This window comes from Sinohyriopsis cumingii, chromosome 15, assembly GCF_028554795.1.
Source record: "Sinohyriopsis cumingii isolate HCF-2022 chromosome 15, ASM2855479v2, whole genome shotgun sequence".
Lineage (NCBI taxonomy): Eukaryota > Metazoa > Mollusca > Bivalvia > Unionida > Unionidae > Sinohyriopsis > Sinohyriopsis cumingii.
This window is the reverse complement of record NC_142975.1, coordinates 35,897,718-35,921,329: the sequence shown is the minus strand read 5'-3', so window position 1 is coordinate 35,921,329 and position 23,612 is coordinate 35,897,718. Positions and strand designations below refer to the sequence as shown.

Below are 23,612 nucleotides of genomic sequence, written 5' to 3'. Positions count from 1 at the left end.
CATTCCATCGTCAAAATTAGAAAACCATAAAACAAATTAAAAGATACAATATAACATCATAAAGGAAGAAATACAACTGGGAAAGATATTTGATCTATACTTGCTGTCTCAAACATAAAGAAAATATAGCATACACACAATATAACACCATTACATATAGCTAACACTGAGACCTAGGCGACATATAGCAAAGGTTACAAAACATTTCAAGGGAAGGAACTTCGAGCAAGGTGAGGGAAATCAGACTCGGACGAACAACCCTTTAGATAACACTATGGAAACATAAATACCCCATCAAAAATTCTAAAAACTAAATTTTTTATATAAAATTTTGTTTTAATAAAACGTAGAACACATCTGAGGGGGAAATACACAAATATAAAATACTTTTTATTTTTTTTTGGAAATGGGGGCATCTGTCCGTTGCCCCCACCCCACTCCCAAAAAGGTGTGTGTGTGTGTGTGTGTGTGTGTGTGTGTGTGTTATTATACCCATTACATTACTTGCAAAATATATACGGTGCTGACATTTTCGGCAAGAGGGAGACCTACCGATATTCTGCATATAATTATTTTAATGTTTTTCAGAGCGAGAGTATTGGGGCCTGATCTGTTCAATATATTTCTCAACTGATACAGCAGGTATAATCAGAGGCGTAGCTGGGGGGGGGGGGGGGAAGGGGAGTACATATGTCCCCGGGCGCCAAGGTACAGGGGCGCCAAAATGAGGCTTACAACGTTACATTATAATAAGTAAACAAGGGTAATATTCAAAAATGTGATTAAACGGGGAGGGGGCTGGGGCGCCAATTTTATAGTTCGTCCCCGGGCGCAAAATATCATAGCTACGCCTCTGGGTATAATAGAGACCCCCCCCCCCCCCCCCCCCCCGAGTTTGCCACAGAGCGCTCGTGTAATGTACGGTTTAATACAAAATACATGATTGTGGGCAGGAATATACAAATTTTGGTCGATATACATGATCGTTGGTATCTATTCAAACGAGGGCCATGAAATACATTAGCAAATTCCTACAGTATTTTAAGGCAGGAGATTACGAATTATTTAAACCACGTTTTTCATCTGTCACAGATTTTATAATCATTTTGAAGTGGCTGCTTTATCTCGAGGAAAACGAGCGGTAAGTGTTATACAAAACAAAATCTTAATAGCAATTTGATCACTTTTGCGTCATTTGACAGTAAGAATAGTAATAAATAGAGGATAATTTCTTTTCCTACGTTAGGCCTAATACCTGGTATGTTTTTTAGTGTGGTACACACACAAAAAACAACCCCAAAACAACACTAACAACATTTTAAAAAACCCACAAAAACGAGTGCCGTGCCGAAGCCACGGGCTAAAATGCTTTATTATCATTTTTTTTTTATTTATAGCATCAATCACAAATTGAAATATATACAGTATTAGCGTTGGAAAAGAAAGTTTTCTTTTTGTTATATTTTTTTTTCTCACCCTAGCGTAACACTTTCTGCAAATGACCTTAATAAAGAAAAATAATAAATTAACCTAAACCACTTTGAATGTCGACCGTATCTTTTATTTACACGGCATCATGCGCGGAAGAAAATACCAACTGAACCGGGATTTCAGACAGCAGATGAATTAAAGTTGATTCATTGAACATCATTAGCAATTGTACAATCAAACAGATGCAACAATGAAAAGTGGAACTATGAAAAATCGAGAATGTTAGATTTGCGAAGGATTTATTCCGAATCATTGTCTGCTAATAGAGAATTCATGTCAGTTGCTGTGTCGGCGATGCCCACACAGCGCGCCGTCCAAATGTGAAGTTGCGTTTTGCTGACAGACATAACACTGTGCCATAATTTATCTGATGGCATGTAAAGAAGCTGCTTAAATTATAGTATTTAAAAGTTTCTTCATTTTGTAAGAGCTCAAGAAATTAATTCTGGTTTGAAAGACAAGATGACGGTAAAACTCAGAAGACGTAGCTGTACAGTACCGTTGGTGTTGGAGACATCATAATAAAGGTAACTGCGTTAACTTCGCTTTTTGTTTGGTAATTTGTTGGATATTATCTTTTGCTGATCTTCTTTGAGCTTGGAGTAAATTTTACATTCTGAACATTTTTATTTGCACTTATCTGCTTAATATGTATTGCTGGGATATCATATAGAATATGAAGTCAGTATAATGGTACTATATTTTACATATTTGAATGATAAAAGACTGGTAAATGATATAATGATAAACTACAAAATAAATAATTTGCCCATTATCCCAAATATGTTAATTAAAACAAACATTGAATGTAAATTCAGATATAATGAGCAGTTGTAAGAAGTAAGAAATAACATTTTATCCATTGAACCTGTTATGTGTTATCATCATCAGTTTTAAAATAAACACATGGAGACAAGTTTGCTTAAATTCTAAAATTAACACACACACACACACACATATGGTATTTTAATCTAATACAGAAATGGTGACATTGATATATGCAGACTAATAGTTTTTTTTCTGCTACAGATATAAATTAAAAAGCCTAATTCTGAGAGTTTCACCTACAACATTCATGATGGGAAAGGGCCACTAATTAAGAGCTGACATATGTGGAAGAAAAATACCATCCATGTTGAAAAGGGCTAGAGGTAATGTGAGAAAACATAATTTATCAATCTTATTTAACATATTGTTGATATTTTATCTCAACTGGTCAAAAGGCTAAGTGGGTTTATGTAATGGTCCAGAGTGTGTTATTTATTTCACATCCCCTTCTGTCTTTCAACAGTAAGAAATTAGCTACTTTGGAGTCCATAGTTCTGATCAATTTGTTTATATAAAACTTGGTTTTGGGCTTAAATCAACATCTTGGATAAATCTAATAATGAGCAAAATCCAAGTATATACATGTGATCATGTATAAGATTAGTTGAGTTTTTTAACCAGCCTAAAAGCCATACTTCCACAATATAGGCTAAAATCATTAAGTTGTCCTTGAAGTTTGATGAGTGTTAACCATTAATAATAATAAGGTGATCTTTCATCTGAGTATGTTACCACCGCATGCAATATTTATACATGTAGTGCAGTTTTTACTAAACTTAGAATACATGCTTATATAAATGAGATCTAGATTGAAGAAGTGAAGATGCATGCAAATACATGAGGTTATAACCACTACTGCTGATTCAAGTTTGATCATGCTTGGCCATTGGGCTTATATAGTCAAGTTTCACAATGATGCTTATTATGAGTGTGATAAAGGTATGGTAGTGAAGTGACCTTGCATCTGATTGGCAGAGTTTCTTATGATTTGCACAACAGTGTTTATGATCCAATTTAGATCTGACTTGTTTAATTATTTGCTTGTATGTCTGAGGCTATAAGCAAAATCTATGCATATAATGTGGTGGTTCTACATCTCACTAGCCATTCTTGCTACTGCTCTTAAAACTATTTCTCATTAATTTTATCAGACTTGGTGAATAGATTTATCTCATCAAGATATAGCAAAAGAGCAATTTTGTAAAAAAAATATTCATTCATATTAAACTCAAATTCTGCATCTGATTGGTTGACCTTGCAAATACTATAAGGGCTCTATTTCTGACAAAAAGATTATTTTGATCTAATGTAGCAGAAATGCTTATATGATCAAAACATTGAACATATTTGATGACAAATAAGAAATAGTTTTTCATGCAAATTTTATAAACATTGATAAATCGGTTCATATCATTAAAAGCTTGGAAGAGTTTGATTACATGCGAGACCATCACATATTAATCATTCTTTATTTAGAGAATTATTTTTGTCAGGATTTAGTAAAATATGTAAAATCAATATGGACTGGTTTTGTTATGTACAGCAACACTAGTTGTTTACTGAATACTGAGGGAATTGGAGTAAGGCAAGGGTACATTGCAGTAGGTAACCTGGTTGACTTGATAACAGGATTTTAACACAAACATTTTTATCAGGAGTCTAGCATACTAACCATTGATTCACTGCAGATCCTGCCCCCATTAGTTACCTTTTAATACATTAAGCATTTGGGTTTTTTATGTCACAAATCCCATAGGGATTAAAATTAACATCATAGGTCTCACTGGATAGTTTCGTATTTTGACATCCCTCTAATTTTTAAGGTAGAAGGCATGAACCTAATTATCACAAGCCTAGCATTTATAAATTTACACATAAGCTAAATCTATAATGTGGTTCAGATTTACTTTGAGTTAGGCATGGAAATAGGTTGGCTTGTTGGTGACTGCCTGTCACAGTTAGATGAGCATTGGAGATCATATGCGTAACTTAGTCTGCAAATGAGCTGCCGACTTTTATTTATGTCTGCTACAGAGGTAAATATAAAAAAATCTTGATGGTAGAGGGGTGATGAAAAGTATGCTAATTTGTTATAGTACTAGTGAACTTTATTCATGCATAAGGCACATACTGATTCTTTTAGTTGCCTTGTCACAGAAAAATATTGAAAATAGCTATTTCTAGTAAAAAAATGAATGTAAAATGTACCTGCATCCTTTGACCCTACCAGAACCAAACTAAAAGCTCAAATTTGTGCAGCTGCTTTTGCTCATCACAAACATAATTGGTAGTATAACTGCTAACCCTACCCTCTAGCACACATTTAAGATCTTTAGAGTTTTTAAATACAGCCAGGAATTACATCACAATTAATACTTCCAGTTCAGTACCCACGAATGTAGTTCTAGTCTATTTTTAGAACATTTTTTCCTCTCTCATTTTGGTGATGATAGAAGAGTTTTATTTATACATTTTTGGTAGGGATTTAAAGGTAACTGTTTATTCTTGATAATATGAGCTCAGGGTGTTGTTGTCTGTATGTATTTTGGCGACAGTGCACAGTGAGTAATAAGGCCTTGGTGATGATCCGGAAGTGAAATACGTGTTCTGGTTACATGCTGTTATGTTGACAGTCAATGATCTAAAAAAAGAGCAGGTCAACCTTTGATAAGAACTTCACCGTGAAGTCATCTTTGAAGGTATTTTAGATTAACATATGATTTGCATTGATTGTCACACAGTGGAAAGGTCAGTACTGAGAAACAAATGTAGAGAACATATAGTAAAATTAATTGTGTACTATGTCCTGTCAGGGCAGTATTGGAGCAAAGTTTAAATTGGTATAAAATCTTTATTATTAATGATAGACACATGAAATTTTAATATGTCATGTATATTGACTTTTAAAATATAAAAATGAAATTAAAAGTAAAAAATTAATTTTTATTTTAAAAATTTTAATAAAATTTTAAAAAAAATTAAAAAAATAATTAAAAAACACCTAAAATGCACATATATAATATTTTTGGGAATCATATTAAATGTTATCAGCATGTATGTATTCCTACACCATACAAAAGCTCCAATGTTGGATTTTTGTCACATTTTGTCAGAGAAAATATCTTTGTAGTCAAAATGAGACCTTCATTAAAAATACATGAAGACAAAATTATAATTTGTATTGGCCATTCAGACTATTTATTAGGGGTCCAATCAGTTAATTTATGTGTTTACGATGGGGTCACTTCCTGAGTAACAAACATCTGCTTGTATAGCCTTCAGTAATTCTTTATAAACATAGTTATAAGGTATTTAGTGAGAGGACAGCAATGAAAACTTTATACTAGAACCTACTCAAGTTCTGTACTAAATCATTTTAAGCTGTCTGAGAATGAAATACAGGTCAAAGGGATAAAATATGCTTCCCCCAGGTATATTTACCCTTGGATGTAAGAAAAAAGCAAAATGATGTAAGTTGAATACAAAATGCATTCCATTTCATTGTTCAGTTAGGTTAAGATATTATTGGTGTAGTGCGGCATTGTGGCCTATATGATGTTATGGGAATTCTAATGATCCATCTTGCTTTATGCATTATTAATTACTAATACTATTTGTTAACTGACACTCTAAAGATTACATAAGAAGCATTCAAACAAATTATTTGAATTTAACTTTGTACATGGTTACATATCCCACATGTACAAATATCCATCCATTTTAGAATGTTTGGGATCAAAAGTTCACATTCAGTACATCATATAGGCTGACATTGTACCTATAGTGAACCTGTAAAGCACATTTATGGCTATGTGCACTGAAAATATCCCAAAATGTTATTTTCATCATGAATATGCCTATGTATGGTAACATATTTCAATTTAGTACTTTGACAGAGTGCGGTATTGAAACATCAGCTGATTTCTGATTCCACTCAATCAATGAGCTTAATAATTGGTAACTAACACTCTTCAAAATACCATATAAATGTTCAAATAGATCATTTGAATTATGTTTGCACATTTGATCTTAACAAGTACATTGTATATGTCCCACATATGCAAATTTCCATCCTTGTTTACAAGTTTTGGGGATGAGAATTTCACATTTAGCTGATAATATAGGATTTATTGGTGCTTATAGTTGATTTGTAGGACCACATTTGGCTGTATTCACTTGCAGTATCCAACATTGTTATTTCCCTCATGAATAAGAATGCTTATAGTAACACATTCTAATTTAGTACATTGTCACTTGACTTTCCTGTATACTGGTATGTAATAATGTTTACACCAATGATCAAACCTCACCACCCCAACATTGCCTTAAACTTTATGATACATAGTCTACCTGATTAGTCATTTAACTTGTAAATGGCTAAATGTGCTTCTAGAAACCTCATATACTTTTAGGATGAATTTAACACTTTAATACATGGCCATTGCTTCACATTTCTGAGTGTCACTCTGTCAAGTTTAATATTTTCCCCCATGCTTGCAACCTTAATGTTAATTTGAAATCACCATATCTAACACATTTTAACTTCATTTACATAGATCTTACTGTTTTCTAGAATTAAGTGAAACATATTGTATCTTTTCAGGTCTAGCCTGGTATCTGGAACAAAGTGTTAGAGTTGGATCAGCTTGGAAGCTCTCCTGAGTAGTCTGGTGGTAATAGCATGGTTTCATAAGGGCATGTGCAGTGTACTGCCATAAGTGACCAAGATTAGTTCATATCACCACACTGATATATGGCACCTCAAAGACATGGCTTAGGTTTTCATGAGAGAGATCAGCACCATTTTTCAGTAAGGTAGAACCTCCCTAGAAACTATTTTCCTATCCCATTGCCACCTTTTGTTGTTATCGACATTGAAATGGAATGCATTTTTGCTATAAAACATGGTAGTGGTCCCATTAGAACTTTAAATCTGAATGTGCTATTAGTTATGGAAACAACTGCCTAAGTACCTGACACAATAAATGTGGAACATAGCACCTGTCAGTGTTTCTTTAGTGTGTACACCTATATGCATCTGGACAGGCATATTGCGGTTTGCTGCCAAAATCACTATGAGCTATGATGCTTCACTACCCCTGGGGAAAATGTTATCAGTTATACAGACCCAAACTACCATTTGTTTTAAATATCATTCATTAGTCAACTTTTCTGTCTAAAATTTGTCAAACTGTGTTTTAAAACTTGTATGAAAATTTAAGTTTTCAATAAAATTTAGTTTTTAAAATTTAAATGTTTATTTAATTTGCCATTAAAACTGAATTTATCAACATTTGTAACTTTCAAACATATTTTCAGACAGGGCTTATCTTGTATCACAATTAGGTTTTTACTGCATTGAAAAATTCCTATAATTAAGGAAGATATAGCAAATTTAGTTTTGGTTTCTCAAGAGCACTTGGACCAGAACTTGCACCCTGTGGAACACCAGCACTACATACTTTCTGACAGGTGTCACATGTTTTCCTTGCAAGGAAATTCAAAAAGACTTCATGTATAAAGTTGAAATAGGTATAGCATGCAAATATAAAAGTTTGACTAAAATTGGCATAAAACATGGAGCCTGTCAGGAATTACATCACAATTAATACTTCCAGTTCAGTACCCACGAATGTAGTTCTAGTCTATTTTTAGAACATTTTTTCCTCTCTCATTTTGGTGGTGATAGAAGAGTTTTATTTATGCATTTTTGGTAGGGATTTAAAGGTAACTGTTTATTCTTGATAATATGAGCTCAGGGTGTTGTTGTCTGTATGTATTTTGGCGACAGTGCACAGTGAGTAATAAGGCCTTGGTGATGATCCGGAAGTGAAATACGTGTTCTGGTTACATGCTGTTATGTTGACAGTCAATGATCTAAAAAAGAGCAGGTCAACCTTTGACAAGAACTTCACCGTGAAGTCATCTTTGAAGGTATTTTAGATTAACATATGATTTGCATTGATTGTCACACAGTGGAAAGGTCAGTACTGAGAAACAAATGTAGAGAACATATAGTAAAATTAATTGTGTACTATGTCCAGCCTTCTAATTATACAAGTTTCATTACATTGGTCAATAATTAGTCACATGTGATGACACTTGTAACTAATCAAACCACAGCAACTGAGAGCAGACTAAGCACTGATATTTATATGGTACAGTGGCAATATACAATCTGTCTGCCGCAACACATGAAACAAACTGGACAAATCTGAAAGCCTTGAATTTGACTTTATTTATCTGTATGGTAGAACAGAACCTGAGTTGAAAAGCTTTTAAAGAAAGACCTTGATATCAAACCTAATAATAACTGCAGGAGTTATATTATGGATAATTAACCATTCTCTCAGTTTCAAACTGGGCATTCTATCCCATGGGGTTCTAAATGTAAACCAAGTGTAACTGATATCCTAATGAACTGTAAAGACCATAGCAGCACAACAGCAGGGGACCAGATATGTCCAGATCCAGAAATCATAGACCAGTTTCAAACTGATGATGAACCACATACAAATTACACATCTGCTAGAACTTATGTTATGAAGATAACTTAAATTGCATTATTATTAATCCTCCTCCTCACATTCATCATAATTGAGATGCATCATATATGTTTTATTGTAAAATAGTTTATGCAACATAATTCAGTGAAGACCTTTGCTGCCAATTTACCAGTGAACCATTTGTTTCAATGAACATATTTTATGTTGTAACAAGGAGCATCATTTAAACATTATGATGCACTTATCATACCTGTATATGAAATCTTAATACTAACACTTATACTTGCAATACTACTACTAATAAAAACACCTGCATTGATAATTTGATTATGTTCAATTGGACTTGTATCAAAATGATCACCAGCTGTATGAAAAAACATATTTTAATATATAGATATTGGATGGAATACTAGTTACCACAATTGAATAGTCATATGATAAATGATATATTATTTTAAACAATTTATATTTGCAGTGAAACATACTTTTACATTATTTTCCCTTAAATTTCATTTATAGAGCAGTATACTCTGCATTCATTAAATTACTGAAATGGTTAATAATACAACAACAAATACTGCAACTTCCAGAATCACAAAAATCAAAAGATATAAACAGAAACTTCCCTACATGTATCAACAGTTGTCACTTAATAGACAGAACTATGAAGATTTAGAATAGGATGTTAACAAATTAGGTATTCAAGTTAAAAAGAAAAAAATACCAAGTAAGCTTACTACCAAAAAATCAAACAATAACAGTGAATTTTAGTACATTCCCAGGAAACAGAATATATGATTTTTCTTAACTTGATCTGATACATCTTAAATCTATAGAAAATGATTCATATTCTATGACTAAAATATTATGTAAACAAAAATTCCATCACTTTTTTCAGATGCAACATGCATACCCCAACCCATCCTTCTTGATCATAAAGTATACCAGCATTCCACTATAAGATGGGGAGCTGTAGTGGCTCAGTGGTTAGCTTTCTGGACCTGTGAAATAAGGTAGGTTCAAATTCTACCATCAGACCAACCTGGGTTAGCTACCATGGTGTGTCCTTGGGCAAGGCACTATACTTAAAGTGCCTTGGCACTAAATAACTTACTTGTGTTGGTTTACCATAAAAGGCCAAACCAAACACAAAAAACAACAACTTTAAAATATGAGTTTTGTCAATACTAAGTAAAGGAAAATCATACTGAAGAAATGTTTTTGTTAATACAGTTTAATGGATCTAAAAAATCTCTTTCTTCTGCAGGAGTTTAAAATGTTAAATTAAAAAGGTCATGGTACACATTGCTTTGTTCGTACACATCAGGCTCCGTAACCCATATCCAACTAAAAATTTTAGTAGAGTCTGAATAAAACATATTTTAATCTGGATGATAATATTCTTTCTCCATTCATATACTACACCACCAAGATTGATCCAAATAAGATTACATTTTACTATAACACTGAGGATGAGTATGACTCTTAGCAACTGACAAATGTGGAGAGAATGGAGTTAAACTGAACTTTGATTTCTTTTCAACCATAGCACAAGATGATCATTTATTATGAAAAAACCTGAATAAAGTTGGAGTTCATAACCATGACAGTCTTGATATAATATAAATTCAATATATTATTGTTGTCTTGAGGTATAGTTCTGTATATTACAATCTCACACAAGATCAGGGTATATTTTAGTACCATACAGTTAATTCGGGATTGTATTAATACCTATTCTGGTGAATGAACATTAAATAAGATTTACTATTTTGGAACCAGTTGCAATAAAGTTTACTAAACAAGAGAAAATATGACTTTACTATAATATCTAAAATGTAAAATCTGCAAACAGAATACTTGCTTGACTTTACACTTCAATTATTTATTTGAAATGGATTTATACAAATGGCATTAAATTGGGTTTCAGGCTGGTAATGACAATGGTAGTAGTGAATAGGGACGGTCTAGGGACTAGGGAACTTCCATGTTAAAAAGGGTATATCCACGGGGGGACTATGTAATTTAACATGGGAGAAAAAAAAATATCCATTCTAGGGACAAGGGGAATTTAACATGGGAGAAAGAAAAAAAACTATTCACTCTAGGGACAAGGGAAATTGAACATGGGGAATAAATCGTGGGACTGTCATGGGACTAGAGGAAATGGAACAGGGTCGGGACCCTGTTTTAATAAGGTCCCGACCTGATGGGTCTATGAAAATGGAACAGGCGAAAATTGAAACAGGGAGGGGTCTCTATTTTTTTATTATTTTTTTAAACAAAAAAATAAAAAATGGGGTAGGCAATTGAAAGTCAAGATCTTTTCGAGAGATAGGAATGGCCCTGAAAAGGGCCTTTGGTTTTATGTTAATATACCCTTAACATAAAGGGCATCTGTGACATCTTCCTCTTGACCTTAGGCTGCGCCTGACTGCAGGACCATAGATTAAGACTCTTTTGAGGCATCCTTGATGCTCCACATAAGATTCTTCGCATCCATAGGCTGGTGTCTGTCCTGTGGATAACTGTCCAGTTGGATCGGACATACATTGGTATGTCCGTCCGGAACATCATCGAAGACACAAGCGTTGAAGATTGTACGTCGGTCCACATGTTGGGGTACTGAGTAACAGGTGAAGGAATGCAGTGAACTGTACTTATTTATAGGGAGAGGAAGGATTGAAACGGATTGAGTTTGTTGACCAATCCAAACACGCGTTACAAAATTCAGTCAGCCCACGTCCAATCCGAAGAGAGCAGTCTGTGACGTCACATAGTCTATATAGATTCGCTAGCGCCTGTGCGCAGTCAATCTAAGCGACAGTTTTTCAACATGACGGAAACTCAGAAAACGATCAATTGGGGTGCACTGATGGTGGAGACTACCCAAGGGAACCAGACTTACTTTCAGAAGAGGTGAATTGGGATTTTGTGGATTTTTTTACCTTGCAAGAATTTGTTCCTGAACCTTCGTCACCTTCTCCTTCATTACCGCACATGGGAAATTTTAGACAGAGACAGAAAGAAGAATTGGAGAAATTTATACAACAGCAAAAGGAAGCGGAACAAGCTTTTCTCCTACAGCAACAGCAGCAAGAAGAAGAGGTAAGAAAAAAACAACAACAAGAAGAAGCAGCAGCAAAGAAACAAGGGTATCAAAATCAAACGGTCACGGTACTGTTAGACATTTTAGCGGAGTTAAGAAGTCTGAAACAAATGTATCAGACTTCTTTATTACGGCTGAAGAGAATACGACCTTCCCAAGCTAAACACTCCAACCCTGTGACTACGCCTACCGCACCACCCTTAGTGATTTCAACGAAATCATCATCAACAGTACGCAGTCCAGAAGTAGGCCTTGGCCGTGGCAAAGGCTTAAGACAGTTAAAGTTGATTGTTTAAACTCACCCCTTACACCAAAAAAGGCCCTTTTCAGGGCCATCCACGTCTCTCGAAAAGAGATAGACTTTCAATTGCCAATAACTAAAAAAAATCATTTTACCCAATAGTACCTGTCTGTGTATGAGTGTGCGTGAGTGTAGGTTCTTATTTTAAAATCAAAACCCAAAGACACTTACCTTTTATAATTAATTTATTCTTTTATAAATATTTACAATTCACAATTCACAACAGAGCACTTTAAAAAGTTCATAGACTTATTCTGTCTCATTGTTCACTCTCTGTTTTTTTAATTTCTTCACCGTCATAGTCTTTTCCTCCTCTTCCTCCTCACTTTCTTCCCTTCTTTTCTTCTTCTGTTTCTTTTTCTTCACCTGTCTGTTTTCTTCCTCTTCTTCTTCCTCTTCCTCTGAAGAATCCCTCTCTTCTTCTGACTCCTCTTGTTTCTTTTTTGGGCAGTCTGGTGACCAATGTCCTTTTTCTTGACAATAATAACAGGTATCTTGACTTTTGTCTCTTCTAACCCCTTTTTTTTCTTTTTTGACGGTCTGGACACTCTGAAGACCAGTGCCCTTTCTTCTGACAGATATAGCAAGTATCTTGACTTTTATCTTGAAAGGAAGGAGAGTAGTCCCTCGGCTGGTCTGAAGAGAATTTTCTAATGACCCCTCGCAAAGCTCTTATTGAACGTTCGATCTTGGTAGTCTCTTCCATCGTTGTGCTCAGTTTGAGAGTGAAATGAATAGTGAAAGGACAAGACACATACCCTTTATATATGCTGGTCTGCTATGACTATAAATTAGTCCATGGTGTTTAAACTTTAGTCATTTGACTTTTTGCTATCGAGATGAAATGATCCAATTCATTTGAGAAGAAAGAAGAAGAAAGTAAGAGGCAGAAACGTGATCTATCGCCTCGTACCAGGGCTGAAGTCTTGGCACAAATTCATGCCAGTGATTTTGAAGAGGACATGAGTGAACCAGAATCCAAACCCTCTAAACAAAGTTTACCACCCTTAGTCAACCCTGAAAAGTACTATGACATTCGAGAGACGGAAAAGCGTCCCTCTAGAAAATTTAGAACTACGGCTTACAAATACACAGTGAAGTTTAAAGATTTCAAGTCTGAAGTACTGTTAGAGAAAGCAGAAGGGTTCATCACCGACATGTGGGATTCTTTGCTCACCACACTCAAGCGACAATGTCAACCCAAAGAAGATGATTGCTTGAGACTTTCCATACAACATGACGGCTTGAAATCCCCTGTTTGGATCGAGTTTAGCAGCCCTGCAGAATTGACCACTTCCAAAGTCATGGACAAGATTCAACACGTGCAACAATCTAATGACCAGTTTGACATCACCGATGGAAAAGCCACACTGGACATGACCCACGTCTCTCCTCCTCAAGGGACCGGACAATGCAGAAAGACCTTATTGGTCAACAACCTTCGCATTACCAAAACAAGTCTTGTCCAAATTAACATGTGTTTAGCCCGAGCCATCGTGGTGGGATGAACCTATGCCGACAAGAACGACACGGTAGAATGGAAAAGAGCCTGGGAGAACATTCGAAAATCGAACCGAGCCAAACAACGAAATGAAGCAGAACTTCTGTTACAACAAGCATGCCTGTCCAAAGACACATCCTGTGGCATTCCTGAGATGCAAAAATTGCAAGATGCCCTAGCTCCACGATACACCTTGAAAGTGCACCCTCAAGAAGTGCGCGGGCCTCTGTTGTTTCGAGGGAAAGACTTCAAGGATGGAAAATACATTCACCTCTATCATCACGATGACCATTTCGATACCATTACCACTATCACTGGATTCCTGGGATACAAATATTACTGTGAGAAATGTGACTTATGATGGTTATAATAATCGAGAGCAACACAAACATTGTGGATCGAAATGCTCAGAATGTTTGGCCTCTCAACCCTGTCTGAGCGAAGGGCAAGAACCAGTGCATTGTCCTGCTTGTCTGCGCACATTTGTCAGCCCTGCCTGTTACCAACAACATCTGAAGATGCAAGGTTCACAGAAGAAATGTGCTTGTCAACTCCTGAGATTGTGCCCAATGTGTGGACAAGGTCTATGTATCAACAGTACCAAGGCACACGTATGTTCAGGAAAGAAAAAATGTCACATTTGTCACTGCATCGTGGACTTGGAACACCAATGCTACATGCAAAAATACCAATCCCAACCAGAGAAAGAGGATGGTCACAAGAAGAAGAAAGGCAATTTCATCTTTTTCGATTTCGAATGCATGCAAGAGACCGGTATTCACATTCCTAATTTATGCGTGGCTCATTGAGCCTGCGAGAAGTGATTCAAGAACCTATCTTGAGTTATTGCCCTCACTGCAGTAAGATTCCTGGAGGGCGTGAAAAAATCTTTCAAGGACCGAACACACTAGCCGATTTCACACAATGGGTCTTAGACCCCATCGACAAGACATGGAGCCAAGAGGACATCGAACATAATGGAGAATGTCATCACCATGCCACGGTGATGGCTCATAATTTCTCCGGATACGATGGACAGTTTCTTTTGAGATGCTATACGGAACGTGGCACCGAGCGTCCTAAAGTCACTTTGAACGGAGCCAAAATCATTTTCTTGCAAGTGGGACAAGTGCAGTTTAAAGATTCGATGAGCTACTTAGCCATGCCTTTGAGTCGAATGCCTAAAATGTTTGGAATGACAGAAATGGCTAAAGGGTACTTTCCACACTTTTTCAATACAGAAGCCAATCAACACGCCGTTCTACCCCATTTGCCTCAGGCTCACTATTACGACCCTGACAACATGCGTACCGAACGAGAAACTTTCTACGCTTGGTACCAGGCTCACGCCTCCGACCCTTTCGACTTTCAGGAAGAAATGCTAAAGTATCGTCATTCTGACGTGGACATTTTACGGCGATGCTGTGGAAAATTTCGAGAACTGTTCATGGAACACGGAGGGGTTGATCCTTTGAAAGAAGCTTGCACCATTGCCAAAGCGTGTTCCTTAGTCTACCGACAACGATTCATGCTTGAAAACACTGTGGCTGTCATCAGTCCTCAAACGACCAACTATGTCAAACGTCAATACTCGGTCAAAGCCCCATGCTGGTTGCATTACTTGTGCGACAAGGAAGACAAATGGATTCAGCATGCCCGCAACGGACAGGGCGAAAAGATCATCGGAATGCATTCGGTCGATGGCTGGGACTTAGAAAACCCCAAGATCATGTACGAGTTTAACGGTTGCTTATTTCACGGATGTCCCGTCTGTTACCCTGACCGCGGCACTAAAAATCAGTTCTTACAACGAACCATGGAAGACTTGTACCAGGCCATTTGTCAGCGACGCCTAAAGCTAGAACAGGAAGGATACCAAGTGGTGGAAATGTGGGAACACAAATACGATCACCGTTTGAACACCGATCCCGAGTTTAAACGCCGCATGGAAAGTTACCAGTTCATGGACCCCCTGAACCCGAGGGATAGTTTGTACGGAGGAAGGACCAATGCCACCTGTTTGCTGTACCAAGCTGATGAAGAGAAAGGAGAAGAAATCAAATACTTGGACGTGTGTTCACTGTATCCCTACGTGTGCAAATATTGTTGCTTTCCTGCAGGGCACCCACAATTGTTCACCGAACACATCGACCTAAAAAACATTCAACACTACGAAGGCTTGATAAAGTGCAAAGTTTTGCCTCCCACGAACCTATACCATCCCGTCTTACCTCGCCATTGCCAAGGCAAACTTATGTTTCCTTTGTGCCGTACTTGTGCTGAAACGTGCAACCAAGATCAACCTTGTCATCACACCCAGGAAGAACGGGCCTTGACGGGGACATGGGTCAGCGTAGAATTGTTCAAAGCTCTGAACATGGGATACCAACTGTTAGAAGTGTACGAAATTTGCCACTTTCCCAAGACACAATAATTCCACAAGGGTGACCCCACACAGAAAGGCATTTTCGCAGACTACGTGGATGCCTTTTTGAAACTGAAGCAAGAAGCCAGTGGCTATCTGTCCTGGTGTCACACTCCCGAAGACCAAAAGACATTCAGAGAGAAATTCTGGGCACAAGAAGGCATTACTTTAGATCACATTGAGAAAAACGAAGGCAGGCGATCGTTTGCCAAAGTGATGTTAAATTGCTTGTGGGGTAAAATGGCACAATGACTGTGTTTACCCAAGACGGAGTATTTGACCGAACCTTCCCGCTACTTTCAGATGATTCACGACAAAGCCAAATTCATGAAACACGTGGACGTCGTTCGTGAGGATTTGATCTTGGTGAATTACGAAGAAGATCTGAACTTTGTAGAAGATGACCCCTTTGGAAATGTCATCATTGCAGCTTACATGACAGCTCATGCTCGCTTAAAATTGTACGAAGCTTTAGAACTGTTAGGGGAACGTGTCTTGTACTTTGACGTGGACAGTTGCATTTATATCGATCACCCGAGTCAACAGCACCCTGACATCGAAGGAGACCGTTTAGGAGCCTGGACAGACGAGCACCCCGATGACAAGATTCTAAGTTTCGTCAGTGGTGGTCCCAAAAATTACGGCTATGAATACTGGGACAAACAAGAAGTGCACACGAAGTGTAAAGTGAAAGGACTTACTCTGAATTATCGTACCAGTCGAGTGGTCAACTTTGGCGTATTGAAAGAAGCCTTGCAGTCTAGAGAAAGTGACCACCTATCAACCCAACAAGATTGTACGTTTACTCACACACCACATCGTCAGTCGACCCTTGGAAAAAGTCTATCAAATCATGTAGCAGAAGCGAGTGCGGCTTCCCACCCACTTTACTTTGCCGTATGGACATGTCGGTATAAAACATTGGTTGTAAGAGGATAGCCACCCACCAGAAGGGTGACTTCGCCACAGCAAGAATCGAGTGAGAAATCCAGCGAGAACTCCAAGTTCAAACCCTACCATTTTCCAGTCTTCTTACCTGACTATTGTGATTGTGCCCGTCGATTGGACATGTTTCAAAAATGGCCTACGGATAGGGAAGGATTACCTTCTTCGTATGTTTTAGCTAGAACAGGATTTGTCTACTTCGGACCTGAGTCAGGATTGGGATACGAAGTACAGTGTTTCGCTTGCGGACTGAAGTTTCGAATGGATCTATGTATCTACAAAGATTCAGCTATTCTGGAACATACTCGATGGTCTCCGCACTGCCCTTACCTTTCAATGGCCTTTCCACCCATTAAACTACGGTACAATTATGACGGTACCTTAGAGACGGTACCTTCCAAAACTAGACGTAAACACATTGCATCCTATTTCATTGTTGTTTCTTTTCCACATAATAGCTTATTTTTTTATAAAATGTTAAACTTTACTAATCTTTTTTCAAGATCACTTTAGTTTGCAAAAATATATCTTGTCATTTATTGGCATTCTACATTGAATTTTGTAAACTAGCTATAAACCTGACCTAATTACTCAACTTAACTGCTGACAGAAACAGTCTACAGTAAATGTATTTCATTTCTATAGCTCGATGGATAAACATTACATCTTTTAAAGCTGTGCACAGAATAGGCTGACATATCACGAGTCAGGAAAACATGGGGGTGGTATCCCCTGTGTCCAAAATTAATATCATTTTGAATAGAATATTCTAGTGACAATTGCCTCTTTTCAAATGGTAAGCATTGCTTTTTTTTATTTTCGTCAATCTGTCAAATTTGGTATGCATTTTGCTTTAATATTTGAGATGGAAACCTTAGGTGCATAGAAATGTCAGACAGCATTGTACATCATGGATGGTGTCCAACATACTTTTATGATCATAAAACAAAATCCCATTGTTTTAGTTATGGCCACTGATTTAAAAAATATTCATCCAAGCTAAATATAATAATAATAATAATGAGGACTTTGTATAGCGCCTAATCTTTAGAAGCTCTAAGCGCTTTGCAACATTAGACAACATAAAAACATACACAATGATATGATTACAAAAACAAACACCATGAAATTAGAAAACATAAAAAACATGCTGAGAATATTTAAGGTAGTTAACATTATTAAGTCATTAAGTTTGTTTTTGCAGTCAGAATAAGTAGTTTTGAGAGCACTCTTGAATAGGATCACTGCGTCTTTGTGTCTAAGTTCAGTGGGCAATTCATTCCATGTTGCTGGGCCCTGGTATGCAAAAGAATGCTGTCCATGTGACTCTGTTTTCATAGTGAGAATAATGAGTATATGATTGTCGGAAGAGGAGTGTAAGTATCTTGCTTGTGTGTACACATAGGTGAGGTCGGATAGGTATGTTGGACTAGAGTCTGTCAGTGAAACGTAGCACAGAGAACTAATGTTGTGCTTGATTCTGGATCGAATGGATAGCCAGTGTTGGGTACAGAGCAGCGGGGAGGTGTGCTCTGATTGTGGTACTCTAAGTATGATCCAAGCAGCTATGTTTTGAACTTTTTGAAGTCTCTGCAGTAGATATTAAGATGAATCAGACAGAATTGAGTTACCATAGTCCAGTCTTGAAAGTAGTAATGAACACACAAGTGTTTTAGTGGCATCAACTGAAAGATATCTGAGAATGGAGCTGATGCGTCTCAGCTCAAGATATGCAGCCTTGCATATGTTCATGACATGTTGGTGCAATGTGAGAGTACTGTCCAGAGTAACACCTAGGTTTTGTACTGATTGTGTGAATTTAATGTTGGTGAGGCTGATATTTATTGTGTGAGGTAAAGGATGTGAATGAGAAAGTCTTTGTGTTGTAATCAGAATGGCCTCAGTTTTATCATCATTCATCTGCAGCTTGTTACAAGTCATCCATGATTTCACATCAGAAATGCACATCTCTACACCTTGGATGGTAGCATCAACTTCAGTTGGGTGGCTAGATTTGTATATTTGGGTGTCATCAGTGTACAATTGGTGAGACACTGGATGATGATCTATGACACTTGAGAGCAGCTGAGTGTATAGAGTGTAGAGAACAGGTCCAAGAACAGACCCCTGTGGAACACCACAACATAGATCAATTGGGCTGGAGTGTAATCTATTTGCAGACACAATTTGTGTCCTGTGGCAAGGGCGATATGCAGATTGTACATTGCTAAAAAGACTGTTTGAATTCAGACAAGATGCAAGCTGGGATTGAACAACCTTTTGTAAGATTTTTTATATGAATTGGAGATTAGAAACCGGGCAGTAGTTCTTTCAATTGTTATGGTGTAGTGTTAGTTTCAGCAGAGGTTTTACAATGGGAGTTTTGAAAAATGATGGAAATCATGCTGATGAGAGAGAGGTATTAATACCATCAGTTAGTGAAGGCAATACTGGATCTAAGCACTCAAGCAGCAGTAATGTTGGAATTGGATCAAGTTCACATGACTTTGGTGCACTCTAGGATGATTACTTAAAAATGCATTTATTGGTGGTGAGAGACTAAATACATGACTTGATACTTGTGTTTAGCATTAATTGGAAAGCTGAAGATTAGTAATCTTTTGACATACATATCTTAATTGTACCATTTAATTTACAAAATTCAATGTAATTTGCATTGGTAAAATGTGTAGCACAAGAAAAGTCATTATGAATAGAGATAAATCATATCTTTGTTTTGTCTGGAGCTTGACTAATTTATTGCACATTTCTGTACACTATTTTGTCTTTAATCCAGGATTATTCACCGCATTCGGATGCATTTCGTGGTGAAAATTCACCAGCTGGATTTAAAAGTGGTGAATATTGCTAGCGATTGTTCTGCAAACCCTGTATGTCACAAGGAGTCAGTGTATTCAAGGACTCATACAGTATTTACAAGTTCTCATTGACATTTCAGATGAAAATGAAGAACTGAAAAAAGATGAAAATCTCAAGTGGAAACCTTTCTGGTCAGCCATCTCATCCAAAACCTCCTGAAATGGAGAGTATTTTGCAGACTCCAAGATTTCCTCTTATCCTGCTGGTATGTTCTATTTAGTTTATCTGGTCTCTTTTTATTTTTTATCAATTGCTTTTATACCATGCCACAATTGGAAATTCTTTATCAAAAGTATGTATAAATTTCATCATTTTTCTGTCTGTTTAATAAGATGTGTTTAAGAGTACTTACTTACTCATGATGCTGTATGTATGAGATTAGATGTTTTGTTAAAAAAGAATGCATTTTGTGATATATTGTATCACTGCTTTATATACAGTGGTCATTGCAACCAGTATGCATTTTGTTTACATGCCAAAAAATCCAGTCTGATTTCTTTGTTTCTATTTTACTGCAATTAAGGAGTAGTGATAATCTTTATACTCTTAGCTGCATCCAGAAGGACAACACCATCACCATCCCCATCCACTCTGGAGTGGAGAATATAAAGATTTCTCTCTGCCAGTTCCTCTGCAAGTAGTAAGTATTGAGGATGGAAAAAAAATGTACATTATAGAATAATGAAACAAATACTACAGGTGTTGACTTTTATATAATCTCTTATTTCATTTACAGCTCTCTAAATACGAGTAGGTCAATTATACACTGTATTTATGAATTTAATTCTCATCTAAGGTAGTAGAACTGTTTTATGTTTGACAAAATGTTGGGTAATTTGTGGCCATACACTAAAAACACATTTTGTAGCATTTAAAAATGCTTATGTTCAATGCACGTAAAACTCATTGGTTTGTTGTCACTTCAGTTGATAATAGTCTTGTCATCTTGTAGACATTTTGAATGTTAGTGTTCAATGCTAAGGTCATATACATTGATTCAACATCAAAATTTGTTTGCAAAATGGAAGATTATGACATGAAAGCACAAGCTCTTGTAGCTTAGATACTGTTATTTCAGAACATTGTGAGATGTTAATTAATTAAATGATAGGTCATAAAACATACTGTTCAAGACTTATTTGTGCAAATAAACAATGAATTGTTTTTCATTGATGTGTCGACTGTTCATCATTCCATTGTTTTTTTTTATTTTTCTTTCTGATGTATACCATTGTCTTGTGTAAGTCAGATGCCTAAACCATCTACATTGAATGCAGACTTTACAGACACCAGCAGTGAAACAACATATCCAGGGAATAAAAAAATAAAGGATTATGGGAAAAGTTTTCATATAAACTGTACAAAAACCATGTATTTCATTCCATAAATATATTTCATTGTTAAACCCATGTTCACTGTACAGATCTTTTTAAGGAGTTTATAATAATGATCTTGATCTTTCAAAACTAATTTCATCACAAATCTGTTACAGATTTCCAGTTCAATGTACTTATGAAACTGAACACAAATATTGAGAATTTGTTGGAGCAGCTGGCCCTCCAAGTTCATACACAAGGCCCAGACACAGAATATAGAGAAGAAATTCTTGCAATGCCATGTGATTCAGTGGAGGAACTAGAGGGCCTTTGCCAGAGGTTGGAGGAGAATCCCAAACTCTCCAAGAAGATGGTAAATTGGGGCTTTATTTTCTATTTAAAAAAACTGTTATAACCTTTATTTGCTGTTGTGAACCTCAGTATGCATTATGCAAGTTCTGCAGTGCCTGTATAATTATTTTTGGGGGTGGGGTGAACATGTAGTGGTCGGCTGTTTTGTCTTACGGATGTAGGCCAAAACATGTTTAGAGATGAACATGTAACAGGTATTTTACTACATATACACTATTGCATATTATGTGACTACTTTAATTCAATCCTTGAGTGAATGTCATTTATGAAGTTAATAGATTCACGGTGGTTAATTTGGTTTATAATTGCTATTAGTACATTGTGTTGCATAGTTAATGTTATCAAATTTTTTTCAAGTTAGAGAAATTAAATTTGCTTGCAAAACCATGGCAAAAAATAACTATATACAAGCATATTTTGTCACATCGATCATGAAATACTACTACTAATAATAATATCAGAATCAAAAAATAGTATTATTATTATTATTATTATTTTCAGATATGCTACTTGAGCTTCCTTGGCAGGTTTACAATTGGGGATAGTGTCTGCAGGATGATGAAAAAGCTTAAAACAAAAAGACTGGCCAGAGTATAGTCCAAAGGGACGTAAAGGGAAAAAAGCATTTCAAGAGCTTGTGATATGTCAGGTTTTGATAAGTAAGTATGGCTTGATTTAAATTGTGTTTTTCATGTGACTTGCCAGAGATTTTTAAATGAATTGATAAAGTAACTTGAGACCACATTTCAAAGTACATGTTTTAAAAATATTCCATTGATTATTGCTGGCATTTAGAAAAATGCAATGCATCCTTTGTTGTGAAACTTTTTTAAAACATTGTATTACTCTTGCAGAAGCCTGCTTGAAAACTAATGGCAAAGCAAAGGCAAATGGAATGGAAGAGACCATATCAGAGACCCTCAAATATGCACCCAACCAACGCAGAATGATAAAAAACAAGGTAAACCAAATGACTCTTATTTCATCAATATTGGATTCAGTTTCGTCTTTTAAAGCATAGTATTTGTAAAGCGGATGCATTTCTAAACTGATAACAAAATCAGCTTATCCTATTGCCCAGGACTATCAAAGCTAGAGTCCAGCTAACTACAATATGCATATATCTTGTCTGATCGGACAAGTGCCTCCATTTGGAATTTTTATTCACATGAAATATTTGGATGAAATAAATTCATCTTTGTGCAAATTGATTGCACCATCCACTTGCCAGAAATGATAAGTAAGTGCAAAGTTATCTTGTATCATGGCTTAACGATAGTAAGGGAAGCACAAGTGCAGTAAAGAAAATTTCATACATTTTTATAATGCTGATTAACATGACTTCTGCATATGTAACTAGTGCTGAGATGATATGACTTTATTTAAGCATTACAATTTTGTTTTAATTTGCAGGTGCCTGAGCAGAAGAAGTAATAGATAAACTTTACAGTGGAGTTGGAGACTGATTCTGATTCATAATCTTAATTAAATCTAGAAAATAAACATTAAAGTCATATTAAAATATCTGTTGTATTGTTTCCTTCTTTCATTTTTCTCTTAAAAACAACTGTCTGAACTTTTAGCCTGTAAATTCAGTGGATTCCTTATCAGCCCATCTACTTTTACTTTACACCATGCTACTTTAAAAAAAAAAATGAATTATCCCCATTGGGGTAGGTCCCCCCAACCCCCCACCCTACTTTGTCAACTTACCTGCCACATTTAAATCTAATGGAAGGCCCTGCTGTAAAGCCTGTTAGTAAAACTACCCAACAAGAGGATTTCATACATTTGCAACTCCTAGGTGGATGGTAATGTTTTCATTTTTGTAATGTAGATTTGGACATTCTTGCCACCAGTATGGAATATGTGTTTCAGAAACACAAGCAGCTTTCATCAGATTTGCATATAGGTTTTATATGTTGTGAGTATGTTGTA

General features: G+C 36.2%; 1 protein-coding gene and 1 long non-coding RNA gene across 10 annotated transcripts in view; one reads left to right on the top strand and one right to left on the bottom strand.

Annotated features, from left to right (window-relative positions):
• The window catches only part of LOC149781600 (cyclic AMP-dependent transcription factor ATF-3-like), a 148,001-nt gene that overhangs the window by 88,140 nt on the left and 36,249 nt on the right, over nucleotides 1-23,612 (bottom strand). The gene's annotated exons all lie outside the window — the stretch shown is intronic.
• Nucleotides 1,498-23,196, top strand: LOC149781601 (uncharacterized). Of its 7 annotated transcripts, none has more exons than XR_016414750.1 (10): nucleotides 1,498-2,018; nucleotides 2,521-2,642; nucleotides 6,923-6,992; nucleotides 9,724-9,838; nucleotides 20,066-20,191; nucleotides 20,537-20,626; nucleotides 21,479-21,675; nucleotides 22,176-22,333; nucleotides 22,529-22,635; nucleotides 23,088-23,196. It is a non-coding gene; the product is annotated as an uncharacterized LOC149781601 (long non-coding RNA). The 7 variants fall into 7 exon arrangements; XR_016414749.1 differs by having other exon boundaries at nucleotides 1,510-2,018; nucleotides 2,521-2,647; nucleotides 6,923-7,134; XR_016414746.1 differs by having other exon boundaries at nucleotides 1,527-2,018; nucleotides 6,923-7,134; nucleotides 20,510-20,626.